The sequence below is a fragment of the Hippopotamus amphibius genome, chromosome 15, assembly GCF_030028045.1.
Source record: "Hippopotamus amphibius kiboko isolate mHipAmp2 chromosome 15, mHipAmp2.hap2, whole genome shotgun sequence".
In the NCBI taxonomy this organism is placed as follows: Eukaryota; Metazoa; Chordata; class Mammalia; order Artiodactyla; family Hippopotamidae; genus Hippopotamus; species Hippopotamus amphibius.
The window spans coordinates 50,282,137-50,303,784 of NC_080200.1; the positions used below are offsets into that span (position 1 = coordinate 50,282,137).

Sequence of the window (21,648 nt, forward strand, 5' to 3'; positions counted from 1 at the left end):
CTCCCCTTGCATTCACTTGCAAATCGCTGTGTGCTTGCAAAAGCCAGCACTTCCCCAGTCTCTAACCTTCCCATGCCGAGTGCTGCAGCTCTATCAGCAGAACCTTTCTCTCCGAGTGAGGAAGGGTTTTTCTCCCCCCCTCCTTCCTTTTCTTTTCCTTTTTTTTTTTTCCCCTTAATCAGAAGCACTGAATGAAAGCCAATCAGAGTGAGCTCGCCCCCGTTTTCTTCGGTTCCCTGCCGTCCAGAGTTAAAAGTGATGCTGAGAGAAAGCTTGAGTTAGATTGAAGTAGAATCAGTGATAGAAAATAACAGCCGAAAACAAACAAAAAAGGGACATAGTGACAATTTCTCCAGGGTTATTTTGGCTGGGACCAACTTCCATTATCCAGAAGCTGATATAAAAAAAGGTAGGAAGACTTCCTCTCTCTCTCTCTCTCTCTCAATCTCCCTCTCTCTCTTTTTTTCCGCCTAACTCCCTTAAGGTCTCTTATTTTCTTTCCCTGGGGGAAAATGTTTGCTTTTAAGTTGTATTCAGCAGTTATTTTCAAATAATTATCTTTAATACTTAAAAAATTACTAAGCATAAAACTATATATTGGGTTCTAGAAACAACTGCTTTGAATATCTGAAGAGGTAATGTAAAACTGGATAAATTATATATTATGCTCGAGTGGGTCATGTTGTTAGTTTGTGAATTCATTCACTCTGAACAGATGCTAAAAATACATTATGGAGTGTAATTTGTCATGTTCATACTTGTTCATCTTCATTTTAAAAAATCCGTTGAAGAGAACGTTGTTGCTATGAACTCCATCATCGAACATTACTTTGCATTCCATATGAATGGGTCCACTCTGCTCTTCTTTATAGTCATAGTTCATTGTAGCTTCAATATAAGGAGAAATGACAGGCAGAAGACAGATGCCTTGAACCTGTCAATGGTCACTAAGCATCTACATAAATAAGATAGATTGACATTTATCAGAAATAGAATAGGCAGAATTCCTAGATTCGCATTTGGTATCCGAGTCAGAAGTATGAGAGGGGAAGGATGAAGAGGGGAGATTAAATGCATGTAGTCAGCAGTTGCAGCATTTATTGTCTCTGCTGCAATAAAATCCATATTTTATGTGGTGTTAAATTAATGCAGCACATTGCAAGACTAAGTGCATGTCCCCAACAAGTAACTATTGATAACCCTGTAAGTATGGGCAAAAGCAGTAGTCTGAAAGTGTTTTTATGCCACTGCCATAAAAACCTGCCATCTCTTTATCATTAAAAAGGGGGGTCTACAGGTGCAATCAAGGCATACATTTTAAAATTGACCTCTCATCTTCTGCTTCCAAAAAACAAATCTATTTCCTCTAATTGTGGTTCTTCATTCTAGTAAAAGCTTCTCTTATCCAAAACTGCACATGCATTACTCTCAGCTGTTTGGGGATACATGCTTTTTTCTTATTTATTTCTGAAGGATCTATATTAAAAATAATCTGTCCCTCTGATGCTGACAACTGGTATGCTTCAATGTATATGTTAGCTGACTTTCTCGCTCCACAGCATCCCCCTCTCTATCCTGCTTTAAAATGTAGCTACAAGAGCTTCTCTGTGGTGAATAACACTTGGCAAGAGTGTGCTCATTTTTTAGGTCTGGTATGGTGAGGATTTTTAATTAGTAGAACTTTCGTGAAAACATTATGTCATTGACAAGAGCTCTAGGTTCATTTTTAGTTAAAGTGTTGAAGAAAATAGGAAGAGGTCTGTGTCATAGAGAAACAGGTAGATGATAAGTTGCATAGATAATCTGCTTGCCCCCCTTCCCTGCAGCACAGTAAAGGTGACACATATGTATTCAATGTGTAATGCATAAGGAAATAGTGGTTTATTGGTGGGAGATTGTGGAGCAAAGGTGTTGGAAAGTGCACAAATCTAAGCAGAGTGTGTTTGTGGCTTAGGGACACATCAAATACAAATCCATTCTGATGATTAAACATAAAAAGAACATAAAGAAATGTTTCTTTCATTTGCTTTCACTTTCTTTTGGGGGGGGCTGTTTTTAAAGTACGAGTCAATGTCTGCTTTCATTAAATCAGATACTTCTTTGGTTTCAAATACTTGCTGCTGACAAATTGACTTCCCTGGTGAATGCGTATGCCTTCCCTGACTCCAATCAAAGAATAGAATTCCATACACTTAGATGCCTGAAAAAGAAAAAAAAAAAAAAAAGAGAGAGCGAGAGAAAAAAAATCCAGGGACACAGGAAAGGAGCACATAATCTGTAGGACATCCACATACACATGTATATGTGTGAGGTCAGTGGTTAAATTGCTTGGTACCTGATTAATGCTTCAGTTGATATTCCTAGATGTTTATAAAACCTAGCTATTTATTGATAAGAACAGTACTGTACAGGTATTGAATTTAATATTATACTGTTAGATTTTTACCTACACTAAGATTTTGTTAAAGAAGAAAGGGATAGAAAATTGTTTTTCTTTTTAGAGAGATTTCTGGCACAATATTAAGAAAGTTAGTGTATTTGAAAGAGGTATGTATGTCTTTTTTTCTTTTCCTGTTGAAAAAGAGAATATTTGAAACTGAAAAGGTTAATTCCAACATATGTGAACCCTGTTCAGAGTCTAAGATGCGTTTTTTGATCTTCATTTCATTTCACACATAAACAAATGACTGAGACAGAATATATATTATCTGGGGGTTTCTGGGCGTACGGCTTATTTCATATGTTTCCTAACCTACTTTGCAGCAAGTGATAAGCCAGTGCTCCTGGAATATGTCACTTTTATACCAAACCATTCCGCTAGGCTGCAGCACAGGAACGGCATTTGCTCTGACGATGCTGATTCAGCAGCAAAGTAAACCATATTTTTGTTAAGTGTTATTATCAGTAATAGCATTGCATGGTAAGCAATTAATACAAAGCAGGGCTGTAAAAGCAACTACCCCTAGTCTTGCCCTTGGATTTCAAAAGCATTTGCCATAATATATTCTTATTTCTACCATGCAAATTACATTCTAATACTGTTGCCACGTAGAAGTGCTTGTAAAATACTGAAACAACAAAGTATTAAGTAGAGAAATATAAAACTTATTTATGCCAATCATAAATAATTTTATGCAGCTGTTTGGTCTCCAGATTCCAGGTCTATTTTTGAAAACTCCACTTTTGATTAACCTAAAATATTATGTGGAATAGGGTTTCAGAAAAGTCACTTCACTAATCATATTGTATTTAACAGTCATGTCTGAAATAGGCTGAAGTTAAAACCCAAGTAGCAAGAAAGGTGCCCTCATTCTTGTCAGGCTTATGCTGAGCAATGGTGGCATAGAATAAGCCTTGTACGAAGTGTATATGGTCCCTCTTATGAATATTTTGAAGACAAACTGGAGTCCACAGAATAGTGTTATGAATTCATAGTTGGGAAATGAAAGTTAACATAAAAAAGTCATTTTCCTTTTCTTCACGCTTAATTTGGACCAGTGAGTTCATGGAGAAAATTTTATTTTTTCGTAATTACAATAACCTATAATATGCAGATAGAAAAAAAGTCCTGAATTTAAGCATTTTTAAATCTGCCTTTCTTTTTCTAATTAAAGCATTTGAATGATGTATACAGAGCAGTGATGTGACAATCCCTACTTTTGCCTCCAATAAGTTCCACACTCAAAATTACAGATATTTTTTATCACACATCTGAATGAGAAAATTTCAAACACTCTACAAGGAGTGTCTGTTTTCTAAGATAACAATATCACCTCAGGGTCACCTCTCTCTTCTTCCTTTCTTGTCCTAGAGCAGCTTCACCTTACCTGATATTTTAGTATGAGACCTCAAGCCCTTTTATAATCCAGTTGTGCTGTCTTTCATAAGGATATCTAAAACACATGAAGCCATTTTTGCCTTTGCCATACCTTCTTTGTCCAACAAACTCAAGAAGTAAACATTGTGAGAAAATCACATCTATGACATTAAAAGTTGTAGGTTTCCGGAAATGCATTATTTTAATGTAATATTGGCATTGGTCAGTTAAAATGATCTGAAAGTTTAAAAAAAAAATGTTTCAGTATAACTTCTGATTAACTCTTTATTGTCAATGCAACTTCTCACAAAAAAAGTAACTTGCTTTTTTTTAAAGAATAAAGGTGCTTTGTTTTCACCAATGTCTTTTTACTTTTATCCTTTTTCTCTCTCACAATGTATGTGATGTTCTCTATAACACTAAGAGATATTTGTTAAATATTACCTATTGTTGGTAGATTTAAAGAAGGGAAAGCTGAAAATTGAGTGAGGATGAATAAAATAGAATTACATTGTACTTCATTTTACAAAATAAAGTGTAGCATTCCTTGAAAATAACGACTGTCTTGTGGGAGGCTGAAGTGCCTCCCACAAGACAGTCCCTTGTCGTAGAGGACATAGATCCTTAGAGAGTTTGTCAGTAACATTATGAAGCACTTCACCAAACCATGTGATCTCAATTTTAAATCTGCCCCTTGCTTTTTTCTTTTTAGAAAGCAGCCTTGATACTACATATTCTGTATGGTGCAGAAATATAAATTAAAATTAAATAACATTTTCAGTTTCAGGACAGGATTAAGCAATTGGCTATAAGGTATAATACAACAACATTGCTTCTTAACAGGAAATTCAGTATTAAATGACCTGTCTAAACATTTCAGGGTGGGGCTGATCTCTCTCCCCCCTCTTACTGCCCCCCCACCTCCTTCTCCCTTTCCCATTCCTTCTCCCTTCCTTCCTTCCTTCTCCTCTTCTTCATTTATGACAATTATAAACATCTTTGAATAAGTTTTCTTTTGTGCTTATATTAATATTATCCTATATGAAATATTTCTGTAAATCTTGTGATTTTTATGGCCAGTGTTCTATCATCTGTCACATTATACATTGGATTTATTACATTATCCTTTGCATTATACCATAAAGTATATGAGAGTTCAGTTGATTCAAGCATGTCCTTTCAAATGAAAGCAATTTTTATAAACATTATAACACCTAGGCTTTTAAGGAATTGAAATTGGCACCAATGTAGTTTACTGCTCTAGCAAGCAAAGTATGGGAACTCAGAATTTATCAATGAAATGACTTCTCCAAAGTATCAGAATGTGGAATGCATAGGCATGAGTTATTATACTCAGTACATCAGTTATTGATTGGGAATCTTTGTTGATTTACTGGAACAGAGGATATTGAAATAGTTTGACAGAGCTCTGATTTTAAACATAAATTAAGCATAAATTGTGTGTTTTCAGAAAGCAGTCTTTCATTAGACATGTTGATTCTTTGTTGCAAAATACAGATATTACCAGTGTGTAATCTAAAAATGTAAATTGATGTAAAATGAGCAAATGTCTATTCTAGATATTGTACGGTAAAGAATTACCATTGTTCCTACTTGTTTCCAGTTGAAAATTTGGGAAACAAAAACCATAACAATAATCAACTTAGGCAGAACATGTGGAGAATTTAAATAATCAATGAACTGAATAAAGTAAATGTTTTAACTTGGGTTATTCCGGTAATTCTCTGCAGTATTCACATGGTAGTTATAAATATAAGAATTGAAGTTGAAATTTGGAATAGTTATATGAATAGATCAAAGGCAATCAACATATTTGCCTGGGTTGTTGAGTACATTTTTTGCATAATGCTAGCATTATAAGTTTCAAAAATGTGACTGATTCTCCTTTTCAATGTAACTCTGCTCCTAATAAAATCAAGTTAAGTCAATCCCATTTGAAGACCATGGTAACTTCTAGGATTTTTAAAAGTAAACAATGTTTCCATAATTCTTGGGTCAGACTTCAAATTTAGATGAAGTACCATAATGTTTCTGGATAATTTGACTTCTAAGCACCAGCTTTAAACTGATAGCCTCATATAAGGTTGACTTGAAAGCATTTGAACTATCTGAGGGACTTTAATGGTTTTGTGTTTACAGTGTAAATCTTAAGTGTATATAAGTAAATATAATTATATTAATTAATTATTTTATTTAAAATATTTGCTTTAAATAGACCAAAAAATTAAAATTTTACTACTTCGAACTCATTGGTTTCAATCTATTGCTAATAAAATAAAGACTGTGAATTACATAATCTTTTCATACCAACAGTGGGATATTTGTTTGCATTTGCAATGACATAAAGAAAAGGAACCATTGGAATAAAACCAAGCGTATATCAACTTATTTAATCAAATAAGCAGAAATTGAGTACACAATGACTAACCATTAGCCTAGCCAAGTACAGTATTCTGTATTACTTCTTTCTGAAGCATTCTGAGTTGGGGATTGTTCGTGTTCTGTTGTCTTGAACTGTATTTTGTCACCAGAGTGACTTTTTAATGTGTAGTATCTGGAGAGTGAAAACCACCAATGTGCACATTTTGTCTGCATCTAGCTTCCTAAATTTAAATAAAATCCTTTCCCAATGCACAGGTACCTATGGAAAGCCTTTATTTCTTTATCCATTCCCTTCAACAAGGCTTCAGTTAGTCTTTTGGAGATTTACTCAAAATCGAATGCCAACTATAGGCAAATACTTAGAAGCACCCTTTCCTTTCTCTTCTTCTCTTCTTTTTTTTTTTTTTTCTGTGATTGAGTGAAGAATGGAGATTTTCTATAGAATTTCTGCATTTTAACCTACTGACCTAAAATTTCTACAATTTAACATACTGACAAAGTTTTGGAATGGATGCATTTTAAAGAGAACTACATCTTTCTAAGATTTTCTTCTAGTTACTATGACTTTTAAAATATGCTCTATTTTTTCAATATTTAGTAACTAGATACTTCTACATAATCTTTTTTTATTATTATCAATTTGTAAAATATAACTATCTTGGGAAGAAACATGAGTATTTATTTTCAATAGTAATAAAGAAAAAAAATCACTGGGGAAATGAAATATCCCTAAAACCTAAGTTAAGAAAAAGGATTTCTTGACTAGACGTTTTCTTCTTGGAGTTGGATTATCCTCCATAGTTTAGTATGAAATCTGAACAAAGTAGGTGAAAACACGTTTTCTTTTTTAGGACAAAGATGTGTCAGGTGTACAACCTCTGCTGGGCATCCAGCCCAGTGGAGATGTGAAGTTAGAGAAATGGTGACCGTAGACTTGTCTTTGACTTCACAGCAAAGACATTAATTCACCACTTTATTGGTAGGAGTTGGATCAAATCACTTTCTAGGAAGTTCCAAGAAGAAGAAAGTGTGAATGAGAAGAGCCTTGTCTTTTCTAGAAGCAAACTGAAACATTGAATGTAAACCACTGCCCCCTAAAAATCCTTATGGAAACATTCAATTTTTAATGGTGCTAAAAAGTTAAGTTATGATAGTGCAAAATTCACAATCATTAATTTAACTGTGTTTTGATTTAAAGCTATCATATATAGCTACATATTTATTCTTTTGCATGTGTTATATTTTTCTTTTGCCTTTTACTAATAAATTTAAATGATCTCCTGATATCTAAACAATCACTTACTCAATTTTTTCTTAGCTTCTAATCAATTTTATTCACGTTGAGGGAAGTTCTTCTGAGCCATTCCCTTATTGCCACACCCAGAGATATAAGGATGAATCTAATATAAATTTTGTGCTTGAGGAGAAGTGGTTTTAATGTGAGATATTCACAATTAAATATCATATGATTTATAATGGAAATATTAGTAGTTATGTTCTAAATGTTTCAATTATCATGGAAAAGTAGTAAATTAGCAGAATGTCATTGGGCAGTTACCTACTCCTCCGCCTAACATAGATTCTTCAGTTTTCATATTTTATGATGTAAACTACCTAAGAAACTTCTCAGTATCTTGTTTAATTCCTTCATTTTTCAATTCGCTGTTCTTTAAATGCCTACCATGAGCCAGACAGTGGGCAAGCAGCCAGGTGCAAGAATAAAGGGAGAGAAAGATTAAACAAAACAAAACCTTTTTTTGCAATGAGGCATTAAGTAATTGATCACATTACTTGTTCTTATATTCTAATTTTGATTAATACAAGAATGATGCGTATCAGGTACTTTTAAAATAAAGTATATGATGCTTTAATTTCACCTATTTTTTAAGCTTTGTTATTGTATTCAAGGCCACATGACGTCTTTCAAGAAATGATCAAGATGAGTTAGCAGATTAGTCTGAGATGCATTTTTGAAGCCTCAGATTCTGTTGGTGGAGGCCTGAGGGAGGATTCTGAATTGGTGCTTCAGTTAGGAGCAGCCATGGTGGTTGGTGCTTTATGTTTGCACTTCACATGTGCACTAGCCAATTGTCATCTTGCAGCAGGGACTCAGATTTGAGACTAATATTCTGATCCCAAACAAGAAGCCTAAATGAAAAACCTACATATCTGAAGACCAGGTAAATCCCCCTATTGCTAAAAATTCTTATAAACAATAGCTTCTACACCCCCACAAGCCATTAAAATATTCACTGCATGGAAGCCACTGAGTTTCAAACTTGGTCACTCTGTCAAAAAATTTCTTCTACATAATATCGTTTTCATGAGGACACCTGATAAAGGTCATGTTTAATAGGGACATGACACAGTGATAAGGCCACATGCCAGAAGTGCCGAGATTGCCTTTCTTCATAAATGTAGCAATTCTTACCTGTGTATACTCACAAGGACTTTTGATGGATAAAAGCATGAAAGGTGGCACCAAACTGGATTCAAATCCTGTGTCACCTTCCATATACTTAATATTTAATATTCCTGGTAGTTTTTTTCATCTGTAAAATGGGGTTAATAATTGTACTTATATGATAGGGCGGTTGTCATGATTGAAAGAACCAATAACTCTAAAATACTAACAATTCTTGATGCACAATAGATGTTCTCGTGCTACATATTATTGTTATTGTCACCTGGTTTTTTTGGGTATTATTATTTGTAAATTAATGTGACATGCTTTTTCATCAATACTGAGTATGTTTATTTTAACCATAGCATGTGATGCAACTTGCACTACCAAATTCAAATTTAATTTGTATCATATAATAATAATTTTGTGTTTGTGTTGAGATGAAAACTACATGGTGTTTTAAATCTGATTTTGTCACTAATTGTACTGTCAACATCATACATTTCTCATTCCAAATTTTTTGTTTGTTTGTGAAAATGGGAGTTTGAACCAAATAATTTCCAAGGACACAGTTAGTTTATCTATTGTTACAGTTGGAAAGGGATAATACAATATATTATTGTAACTGGAAAGGACTCAATATATTACTGTTAAAATATCATCATTCCCTAACGATTGTGCAAATGTCAGTTGCGTAAAGAGAGAATGTAACCTGAAAATTTAAACTACATTCTCAGAATCACATATAGTTAGCTGCGTGAACTAGGGAATTCATGGATACCAATTTTGAAAATGATGTGAAGGACCTAAAAAGGGAACAGAGGAGGGAGAAAGGATTAGAAAGAAGGACACTAAATATTGTGAGTTCCATAAGCCACAGAAACTCACTCAGGTGAAACATGAACCATTTCTGAATATACTGCAGTAATGGTTCCTTTCACAGATTCTCCTTCTTGAGGTCAGAGTAATGAAAATTAGAACAAGAATGATGAACAGAGTCAGTACATTACAGAAATAATCCCATTAAAGTTTTGATACCTATAAATCTCAAGAATAGTTCTGCAGTCTATATTACAAGCTGAAAGTTCAGTGGGTCAGAAAGTCTGTATTACAAGCTGGAAGACTAGGTCCATGAAACCATCTGATAGAGACAGAATCTGCTGCAAAATGTGAAGATTTTAGCAGGTTTTTACTTAGACAATTCATTTTTTTTAATTCTTCATTTTTAAGATAATATGAAAGTCAATGAAAAATCACTGTTTTTTTCTGCCTTTTTGTAGCTCTAATTATACAGTATATTAAAAAGCATCTGGAATTAATTCTATGGAATTATGTAAAGAAATCAGAACATTAAGGTTACAAAATATATACTTCTATGAGTCTCTATAAATTCCTTTCTTTTTAAAATTTCATTTTAAAGATCCAGAATTATATCACAGTTTTTATTGTCCATTTTTATTTATAATTCTGGATTCATTGATATATTTCTTTTAGAAATTCACATATCTAAAGAATAAACTTAGCCCTTTATCTTATCCACCCACATGTAGCGGTGAGATGAGTCTTAATAGAGACTGTTAAACCTAGCCAACAAATGTGATTTAATGAACATAGTAGAGATAATTCTCATTTTTTGTCATAGCTATGTATTTACATTTATTATCTATTTAATTATTTACTACTTAATCAAAGTCAGTCTTTATATCATCTTTAATAATGCTGTGATCATTTAATAACAATTTTTTTTGTCATGGCTTCACTATAATATTTGGCCAAGTGATTTAACTTTATGGCTAATTGATTAGAACGACTAATTCAAAATAGTCTAATAATAATATATGCTTCATTTTACTTGATTTTATAAAGGCATGCACTTTTGGAATTAGACTTCCCAAGGGCTAAAAATTAGGCATGTTTTCTCTTTAGTTTTAAAATTCTTTAATTATGCTAAAGAAAAAGTTCATTAACTTGCATATATATATTTCATTTAACAGGGGATTAAGTGAGAATAAAATTAGGTGAAACTATAGGAGAAATTAATTTTAAAACCTAAATGAATGAAATGTTGTTGGGTAAGTATGCAGACAAAATCATTTCCTTTCAAAATCCATCAAATTGTTCAAGGTTTTCAACCATTCGCTGTGTTCTGCATTTTAAAATAATATAAATTAGACTTCAAAACTTAATCAGAAGGTTGAAATGAGTTTATGTTTCTGAAGTATTGACCCATTTATAGGGTAAATTGCTGCTAATATTTCTGGTAAAATTCTGTTCCCTTGACAAAAAGTAAAACATACTTAAGTGTTTGGCGCCCCCTTGTGGCCATCTCTTAGTATATTAGGGAACGCTTTCTCCCTTCAGATTCTTTTCCACGTGAACGTTGCACTTGGGAGCATTAAAAGCAATGTGAACTTATATTAAGGGGTATAAAATGGCATTACAAATGGTTCATGTTTAGACTGATGCAACTTAATATTTACATGTCTATGTGAATTACAAAAATATTGTTTTTCAGAAATCTAAACAAAATATTTTAAACAACATTTTTCAGGCAAGATATAATTTTTAAACTAAAATATATTTTTACTGTGCAGCTGCAAGTTGACTCTAAGGACTCCTTAAACATTTAACATTCTCAAGGAAAAATTCCTTCCAGCATCCTCTGGTGTGCCGCACAAAGAAACCAGGGGATGCATTATTGTGATTTTTGCATTTTGTAAAACTTAAATTGTAAATATGCAGCCTGCACGAAAAGCATGAAGCAGCTGCCAGTTACCCCTGGTCATTGTGTTTTTCAGGGACTCACTGGAAATTCAGAGAGACAAATCATTTGCTTCCATTTTTTCATAAATATTAGAGTGATTTATAATTTGCATAGTGTAATGTGCATATTTACTAAGGTTGTTTCTTTTAGTAGGTTATTGTGTAACCTAACAACACACTTTCAGGGGAGCAGGGCCCTTACTGCTCCTCTTACAATTTTACAAGGAAGTACCTGCATCTAAAAATAAAACGATACTAATATTTTCTTGAAACCAAAATTAAGCACTTCTAGATTTTTACATCCACAACCATCACTGATTTCTTATGTAGGTTTACTCCTCATTGTCTAGTCTATTATCTGAGGCTAAAAATAAAGCAATTCGATCAGAATGAACATTTTCTTTGTACATCACCCATAGCAATAGACGAGCAAGAGAAGTTCTCCAATTTTTTGCTGTATCTACAGCTGAGTCTCTCTCTCTCTCTCCCCTCCGCCTCCCCCCCCTTCTCCGTCTCTCTACTTATCTATCTCTCTGTCTGGACTCCCTTATGTTACCACCCTAAGGTATTGCTGTTAATCATCATCATGATTAAAACCTGAGTAAGACTTCAGTTCCAAGACTGGCCATGAAAAAGCCCGGTCACATTTACGGGCTCCAGTGTGAACACAGTTCCTGAATTGCCTCTCTTTGGGGCATTGGGATGATTAACTTTAAAAGAATGGAGCTTTATGGGACCTGAAGACAAATTTATAAAATAACAAAAAATCTTGTGAGGATTGTCTGTATGTTCTGTGTTAAAGCCATGAGTTGTCCATCTTTATAAAGCAAATCATTTTCTCTCTGTGTTGAACATGCCAGGCTGCCTCTTAATGTAAAACAAGTGGTCAGAGCACGTCATTTCTCAGGCACAGGCCAACAGTCTGACTGAAAACAAAGATTACTTTGCTTCCCATTAAACCATATTCCCTCTGTCAACAAAAGTGCTTCTATTCTAAGAGAGATTACTATTGATTTGCCTTTATTCTCAAAAGACTGCTGGAGATTTTCATTCTAGGCAATGGTGCACACTGTGTAATTTGAATAAATATATAAAGTTTATATTTTAACTCCAAAAGGGAGACAGGAATTGAAATAGTGTATTTAAGAGGTTAGAAATGTTTAAAATTTAGAAGAAAACTTGTGACGATGTCATTCACATTTAGTGCTATTGCATAGGGCAAAGTCTTTTTTTGCAGAATGAATAGTAAATGGGTAATCATAGATATCAAAAGAAACATATAGAACTCTCTCTGGTGAGTAAAAACCAAGAAATAACCCAAGACACTTTTACCTAGAAATTTCTAGTTTCTTCTCAATTTTAGTCTAAACATAGCATACCTATTTGCCCAAGATAATTTAGCCTCGAGTGATAAGGGAGACTTCCATAATTAACCATCATCTTGAGACCATTTTTAAACTTCTTAAAAATTTCTTCACTGTCCTAGAGCTCAAAATGCATTGTCTATAATCTTAACTCTTCCCCCTACAAATATGCTTATTGGACATGTCCTTTTAATTCTAAGTGTATAACAAATATAAAATCGGTCTTTTTAAAATTCTAACTTGATACTTCAGAAGAGATTAAAATTACATCTTTCCTTCACAATTCAATCATGTTTTAGAGTTCTTAATATATATTATAGAGTTTCCTAGGAACTTGAGATACAGTTGTAGATAATATGGTCCCTTCGTCAATGAGATGAAAACAGTAGGAAAAAGCAACATTTAAAGGTAACTACATTGTAAATTAGTGTTTTGCTTGTAGGATGAATGAAGTTTTAGGGGAATGGGGTGGGGCATGGCAGTTTAATCCTGGGGAAGATGAAGGGGGCCTTGAAAGGTGAGTTTTATTTTATTGGTTTCTAAGAGTTGAAATTAATGAAATAAGAAACATAGCTTTCTGCACACCCAAAAACCTCCTAGCTGATCTTCTCTCCCCTCTAACTGTTCCTAAAGTATATTTTTCTTAATTTACTTTTTCATATAATTATTCATTCAATAATACTTCTTGATTTTCCCTTATGGAGAAGGCAGTATGTCAGGCACCAAGATGTGATGGAAAATAAGTCATATTTAAACTTTTAACCTCAAATGCCTTCTGGTCTTTTACAGGAGACAACCAAAACAGAAGTTAGAGTATAGTCTGATAATTGCAAGCAACGGTGTCAACAGAGGGTACTGTGACGTTAAAGATGTGGGTATATGCCAATGTTTGAGACCAAGAACTGGCTCCTTCAGGGCTGAGATTAGAGCTAAACCCTTAAAGCTGTGACACTTTGTGTCACTCATTAGCTCAGAGCTTTTTCTGCACAAGTCCATTTTGAGAGATATTGCTACATAGTGGTAACTTGTTCTCGCTCCAGAGTTGAGCAGATCTACATAGAGTATTACATCTGTCATGAAAGAGCTTGGGAATCTGGGCCAAGATATTTAAATTAGCTAAGCCTCAGTTTTCTTGTCTGGAAGATGGGGTAATATGGCTACTTCTTAAACCTGCTGAAAGGATTAAATGAAACTATACTTATAAAGCACTGAGTAAAATTGTTTTTGTTTTGTAATTAATAAATCCCTAATAAATATTTCCAGCATTATTGCTACTTGCAGGTAAAATCCAAATTCTTTAACCTAATATGATCTAATTCTTCCTTCTTCTTTTAAATCATTGTAAGTCCCTCTGCCCAAACCCCTTAATTTACCTCTTAATAAAGACAAGTTGACCAGCTCTCAGTTTCAGGTGGATTGTCCTTATTTTATATATTATTTTATTATTATTTTTAATCTGTCTAGCTTTGTTTATATTAGTCACTTTGCCCCCAGACTCTGCCTGGTAAAACTCATACTATTTAGGTAGGCTTCAAAAGTTATTTTTTCCTTAAGTTGTTCCTTGCATTCTCCTGCTTTAGCTTTGGAAGACTCACAACTTTTTATCTATACCTCTCTTTACCATGGGGAATCATCTGCCTTGAATTTTTTTGTGTGTTTGTCTTATTTCTTTATATATATATATATATATATATATATATATATATATATATATATATATAATCACTTTCTTAAAACCAGGATCATGTTGATTTTTATCTACAACTTCAGCTCTTAGCTCAGTAACTCCAACATAGTAGCAGGTATGTGATAAGGAAATTCATGCATCAGATAAGTACAACACATATTATGGTTTACATTTTATAGATTTACTACCATAGAGTAATTGAAAGTTTAAATGACTGTTAAAAACACGAAAGGTGTCTTCCTTTTCACTGGATAATATTCTGAATCTCTCCTTTACCCTGGAGTAATTTTCTTTTTTATAAATACAAACTCTAAAGCAGCTTTTTTCTCATCCTGATGGATTGATTGATTGACTGTTACTCATTTAGCATTCACAATTGGCCCACCCCAGACCTACTTTATCAGAATTTTTGGAGTTATGGTATGGCCATATATATTTTATTTTATTTATTTTTTTATTGAAGTATAGTTAATTTACAATGTTGTGTTAGTTTCGGGTGTACAGCAAAGTGATTTAGTTATATTGCATATATATACACACACATATTGACATATGTGTATCTGTGTATATGTATTCTTTTTCAGATTCTTTTCCCTTATAAGTTATTACAAAATATTGAGTATAGTTCCCTGTTCTATACATTAGGTCTTTGTTGGTTATCTATTTTATATATAATAGTGTGTGTCTGTTAATCCAAAACTCCTAATTTATCCCCCCTCCTTTCTCCTTTGGTAACCATAAGTTTGTTTTCTATGTCTGTGGGTCTTTTTGTTTTGCATATAAGTTCATTTATGTCATTTTTTTTAGATTCCAAATATAAGCAATGTCATATGATATTTGCCTTTGTCTGGCTTACTTGACTTAGTATGGTAATCTCTAGGTCCATCCATGTTGCTGCAAATGGCATTATTTCAGTCTTTTTTGTGGCTGAATAATATTCTTTATCTTCTTTATCCGTTCATCTGTCAATGGACATTTAGGTTGCTTCCATGTCTTGGCTGTTGTAAATAGTGCTGCAGTGAACATTGGAGTGCATGTATCCTTTCGAATTATTGTTTTCTCTTTATACACGCCCAGGAGTGGGATTGCAGGATCGTATGGTAGCTCCATTTTCAGGTTTTATTTTTTTGTTTGTTTTGGCCACAGCATGTGGGATCTTAGTTCTCCAACCAGGGATCAAACCTTTGCCCCCTGTAGTAGAAGCACAGAATCTTAACCACTGGACCACCAGGGAAGTCCCTCTATTTTCAGTTTTTTCAGGAACCTCCATACTGTTCTCCATAGGTAAGAAGTTTCCTTTTTCTCCACACCCTCTCCAGCATTAATGATTTGTAGACTTTTTGATGAAGGCCATTCTGACCAATGTGATGTGGTATATCACTGTAGTTTTAATTTGCATTTCTCTAATAGTTAGCAATGTTGAGCTATACCATAAAGCAATAGTAATCAAAATAGTATGGTTGGGACTTCCTAGGTGTTGCAGTGGTTGAGAATCCATCTGCCAATGCAGGGGACATGGGTTCGATCCTTGCTCCAGGAAGATCCCACATGCTACAGAGCAACTAAGCCCATGTGCCACAACTACTGAGCCTGCACTCTAGAGCCCGTGAGCAACAACTATTGAGCCCATGCTCCACAATAAGAGAAGCCACCACAATGAGGAGCCTGTGCACCACAATGAAGAGTAGCCCCTGCTTGCCACAACTAGAGAAAGCCCATGTGCAGCAACGAAGACCCAATGCAGCCAATAAATAAATAAATAAATAAATAAATAAATTTATTTAAAAAAAATACTGGCACAAAAACAGAAATATAGATCAATGGAACAGGATAGAAAGCCCAGAAATAAACCAACATTCCTAAGGGTCAATCTACAACAAAGGAAGCAAGAATATATAATACAGTGGAGAAAAGACAGTCTCTTCCATTAGTGGTACTAGGAAAACTGGACAACTACATGTAAAAGAATGAAATTAGAACATTCTCTAACATCATGGACAAAAATAAACTCAAAATGGATTAAAGACCTAAATGTAAGACTAGATGCTATAAAACTCCTAGAGGAAACATAGGCAGAACATTCTTTGACATAAATCACAGCAATATCTTTTTAGATCTGTCTACGTAAGTAATGGAAATAAAAACAAAAATTAAAAAATGGGACCTAATTAAACTTAATAGCTTCTGCGTGGCAAAGGAAACCATAGACAACCTACAGAATGAGAGCAAATATTTGCAAATGATATAACCGACAAGGGATTAATCTCCAAAATGTACAAACAGTTCATACAGCTCAATATCTAAAACAAGCAACCCAGTCAAAAAATAGGCAGAAGATCGGAATAGACATTTCTCCAAAGAAGACATATAGATGGACAAAAGGCACATGAAAAGATGCTCAACATCACTAATTATTAGAGGAATGGCTATATATATTTTTAAATTTTTGCTGGATGATTTGAGTGTGCACACCAGGTAAATAATTGTAACTAGAAATTACTATGCTGTTTTTATGTCTGAACCCAGAAACTGATTCTAAAAAGGAAATTTTCATAAGTACATTTAAAATTTATTTTTGAAAGCAGGTACGTTAAAAGGGACACTACTCATTTTGAAATATTAGGATTCTTATTTGATTCTTTTTTGACTCTTGCTTTATAGCGATTTATTGGTTTAAGCACATACATAGAGAGCTTTGTGTTGTACACTAAGATGAGTATAATAGAACAAGTAAGAGACATTTTGTAATTGAGAAACAAAATAGCACAGGCTGTGGTATATATAATTAAGCATTAAAATAACTCTAAACCAGTAAGTATTAGGACTCATTAGTATAAGTCAGAAAGCTGAAGTAATGGGGGAGATGAAATTGTTACTTGACCTTTGCTTGTCGGATGTATAGAGTGTATGCATGGGGCAGATACTCTAGAGCCTGTATCACTAGGAGCGGAGACGAGAAGGAACATGGGGATTTGGTTGGTCACCAAAGAACCAAGCTGGGTTTATGCTGAGAAAACTGTATTTATGAAGAAACTTGAATACTAGGTTAAGAGTTTTAGACGTGATTAAAAAGTTCGTAAAAAGGTACCATTTAAAAAGTTCACTTAAAAAGGTATTATTTTACCCTGAACTCACTGGTATAAATAAGGTTAAAAAAAAAAAAAGAATCAACCATTATTCTTAGCATTTTATATGCTTCAAATGGTGGGGTTAATGTAAATCCAGATGCTTCAAAGTCAACCCAAAACTCTTGTCTCACCGAGGTACCAACCTGAGAGTGCCAGTGGAATTATGCTTTTAATGCCATGTCTGATTCTGCCCATTCTCCATCCCTAGCAATTTTCTTATATGTGCATTCAAATACATATACACCGTGAGTTACCATTTGATGTCTGTCATTTTCCTCCACTTCATGTATAGTTCTTCAAGGTTGATTGCTGTCTAGAATTTTCTCCCATTGATGAAAATGTATTTTTCTCCGGTCTATGCGTGCTCATAGTGTTCTGGTGTCCAAAGCTATTAAAACTGCTGATGGTCACACTAATGAATTAGCATCTTTGATGTGTCAGTTTTGTTTGAACTCTCCTTCACTCTAAGCTCATTTGTGTGACTGGGGTTCTTTATTTCAAATTCTGTCTTGTTATGTTTTTTTCCTGAGAAAACAACTTCTTCTTAATCTTATAGCTAGTCATTGGCAAAATATGAAGTATAGCTTATATCTTAAAACTCCCATTCCTGTGTTATTATTACAGTGTTAGAGGAATAATCAAAGCTTTCCTTACTATAAAATGAAAGCTCGGACAATATTAACTTCATGATTTTATTTTTTATAATTAATTGAGATAATACATGTAATGTGCTAATATATGTTGGACAGTACATACTCTTTTTTTTAATCAGTTACTTTTTTAAATTAATTAATTTAATTTATTTATTGACTGTGTTGGGTCTTCATTGCTGCACACAGGCTTTCTCTAGTTGCAGTGAGTGGGGGCTACTCTTCATTGTGGTGCATAGGCTCCTCATTGTAGCAGCTTCTCTTGTTGTGGAGCACGGGCCCTAGGTGCATGGGCTTCAGCAGTTGCGGCACATGGGCTCAATAGTTGTGGCTCACGGGCTCTAGAGCACAGGCTGAATAGTTGTGGCGCACAGGCTTAGTTGCTCCGTGGCATGTGGAATCTTCCCAGGGCAGGGCTCGAACCCATGTCCCCTGCATTAGCAGGCGTATTCTTTACCACTGCACCACCTAGAAAGTCCCAGTACATACTCTTAATATAATAATTAAAGCTGTCGTTATGCTTTCACTAATACTGTTTATTAGTAAGAGATGTTAGTTCTGTTATTACAAAGTTTTAAAGCAAATGATTAAATATTGATAATACCCATGATAAAGGTTATTATTTATTGAGAGATTGTTAAATGCTAGACACTGTACAGAATGATTTACGTCTAGTATTTCTTTTAATCATCATGTTAAAGGAAATGGGTAATATTATGGTCTCCATTTTATAAATGAGAGAACTTGGGCATAGAGAGGTTAGATAACTTTTACAAATCACAAAGCTAGTGAGAGACCCAGGATGCAAACTCTGATAATATTGTCCCTGCCCTTTAGTGCTTAACCGCTGCCCCATATTTATGTAAGTCACGTGTGCATTCCTGAGAGGAGAAGATGTGTCATCTATTTATTTCTACTCCTATTTTCCCTTTTATAAAATTTCTATTTATTAATGACATTTTAACTTATCTTTCAATGAGATAACATTGGCCAAAAAATAAGTAGGATTTTAGGATGTAAAAAATGTGTCATTTTAAGCACTGTTGTAATAACATGTACAATTGTGTTGTCAAAATTTGTGAATGATGACGAAAGACTTGCCTTGTAGTTAGGAAAAAGTTCACTAAAACAACTTAAAACCTTAAAGTAACCATAGCTTACAAAGTAGTCATAAATTCCTCAATGGACATCATATCATTCTCTTAGCATTATACAGTAGTTTTTTTTAATGCTCCCTGTTGGATAAATAAGGCATGTAATGATACTTTTGAAGTACGTAGATATTTTTCAAGCATACACAGGAAAATAGTCACAATAATTGCTTCTGGAAACAGAGGTAAGGGATTCATGTGTCGACAGAGAACCATTTTCATTGTATACACATAATTTTGTTGGAAAGTATTATCATAAATGTGGATTAATTTTTGAAAGAAAAATTAATTTTATAAAAGCTTGTCACTAAGCATGAATCCTCTTGAGTATGTGAAAAATGAAAGATTCCAAACTCTTAATCTTGTCTTCATAGCATAAGTTGACCCTTTGTCTCTATATAATGCAGAAAACAAACAAACAAACAAAAAACCAGCAACAACAAACTAACAAGTGTTTGTGTATGCAGACACACTACTCACTAAATTTTAGAAAACTGAATAGTTATTATGAGAAAAATACTCAATAACATTTCTTCCCCACATGGCTCTAATCATAAGAAGGATTTTATATTTTAAAAAATTCATGTTGAAGTTGTGCGATGAACCAGTTTTTCCTCAAACCTGATTCAGGTTATGTGAATTTGAAAACTGTGAGCTTTCATGTGATCATGTGACTATACTTCATATAATCATATATTTAAGGTGAACAGCTATCTTGTAACAAGTAACTCTCATGTTATTTCAGGATCCACTTTTCTATTGTGATCATTGTTGCTTTCATACCACCTTTAGGTTTCTAAAAAGAGAACAGAGGTGGAAATAATTTATATCTTATAGATTTTTGCCAAATGAGCTTCAAACGATGTTACAGTGAATTATATGAACTATTTGAAAATTTTGCCACCTAGAGAAAAGTGAACCAGGAGTTTACTTTGCTCTATATGTATTAATCTCTGAAGAATTTTCATTTTAACTCTTGGTGCTGTATTCACACTTATCAAGCAGTTTTGGTGAACTAACAGAATCTGTTGCATAAAATTAATATTAATGTGAATGCTATTAGTTTTGAGATTTTTGCTTGCCGTTATTACTTTTTCTGTTGTATTATAGACACAAATATTTATCATTTTACAAAAAATGTACATAAGCTCTTATGCTTAGTTTGTACATGTTCCAGTAACATTATTCTACAAGTCACTCACATCAATGAAGCAGCAAGTATCATGATAAGAGAACATCATTCAACATAAATGCCCATGAAAAATTTGAGATGATCTCTCAATATTTAGTAAAAATGTTGCAATTTAAAAATAACTGAGGGAGAGTAATATATAATGATGGTATTTTTATTCTGCAGCTACAATTAACATTTTAAAATGTGATGGACCTCATGACATGAGAGCACTTGATAGATCCCCTAACACCGAGAGACTTCAAAACAAACTGCTCTGTGCACCAAAATCTAGAATACCTCTCTGGTAAAGATAACCTTTGGTACATTTTCATGTTTGTGCATTTGTGAATATATATAATTACATTTTCATAATGCTCATTTGGAAGTTCTACCTTGGCTGTGGGAAATTAATTTGTTCAACAGTTAGCCATTGAGTGCTTGTTAGCTATAGAGCATGACGCCTCATCAACTCTTGCTGTTTAGCCCATGTTATCAAGACACCTGGTCCTTTAGTTTCAGTGTGAAAATGCTCAAGTTCAATCACTTCGAGTATAACTACAGAACAAGGAGAGCCCTATACTCTGGCAAACATAAAAGCACTATTCATGGTATATTGTGCCACTTCCCTTGAATAGTCTGGAATTGATTTATTGTATGTTTTTTATCTAAAGCTTTTATGAACCTATTACATTCTCAGCCTGTTACTTCCATGAGCACTCCACCTAATAAATAAAGTAGTATGGCACTTCCCATTATTTGTCCTAAATTTATCTCTTTTAAACTTCAAAGCGTGCCCTCAGACTTGGTATAATTGAAGTGTGTGGAGAGCTTGGCTTTCATACTATCCATCTTCTTCGTGATTTAATCAATGTCAGAATTTCCAGATTGAAGGTTCTACTCTTTAAGGTCTTCCTATACAAAGTAGCTCCATTTCTTTAATGATCAGTTAGTTGTCTTTCTGTGAGCATTTTTTAGTGTTATTGTATTTCTTTGAGGTGATGCAGTCAGCATTGTGTGAGAACGTTCAAGCACGTGGTTCATGGAAGTTCATAAGCCTTCAGAATATGGGTCCCGGTCCTGCCCTTTTCATCCATCAAGGACTCTTTA

The 21,648-nt window shown here is 33.8% G+C and overlaps 1 protein-coding gene across 1 annotated transcript in view; it reads left to right on the forward strand.

Moving 5' to 3' along the window:
• Positions 1 to 251: 251 nt before the first annotated feature.
• Positions 252 to 21,648, forward strand: part of LOC130836615 (cadherin-10) — a 168,760-nt gene continuing 147,363 nt past the window's right edge. Inside the window, exon 1 of the mRNA XM_057708931.1 lies at positions 252 to 409. The gene's annotated coding sequence lies outside the window, so the exon portion shown is untranslated. The remainder of the gene's footprint in view (positions 410 to 21,648) is intronic.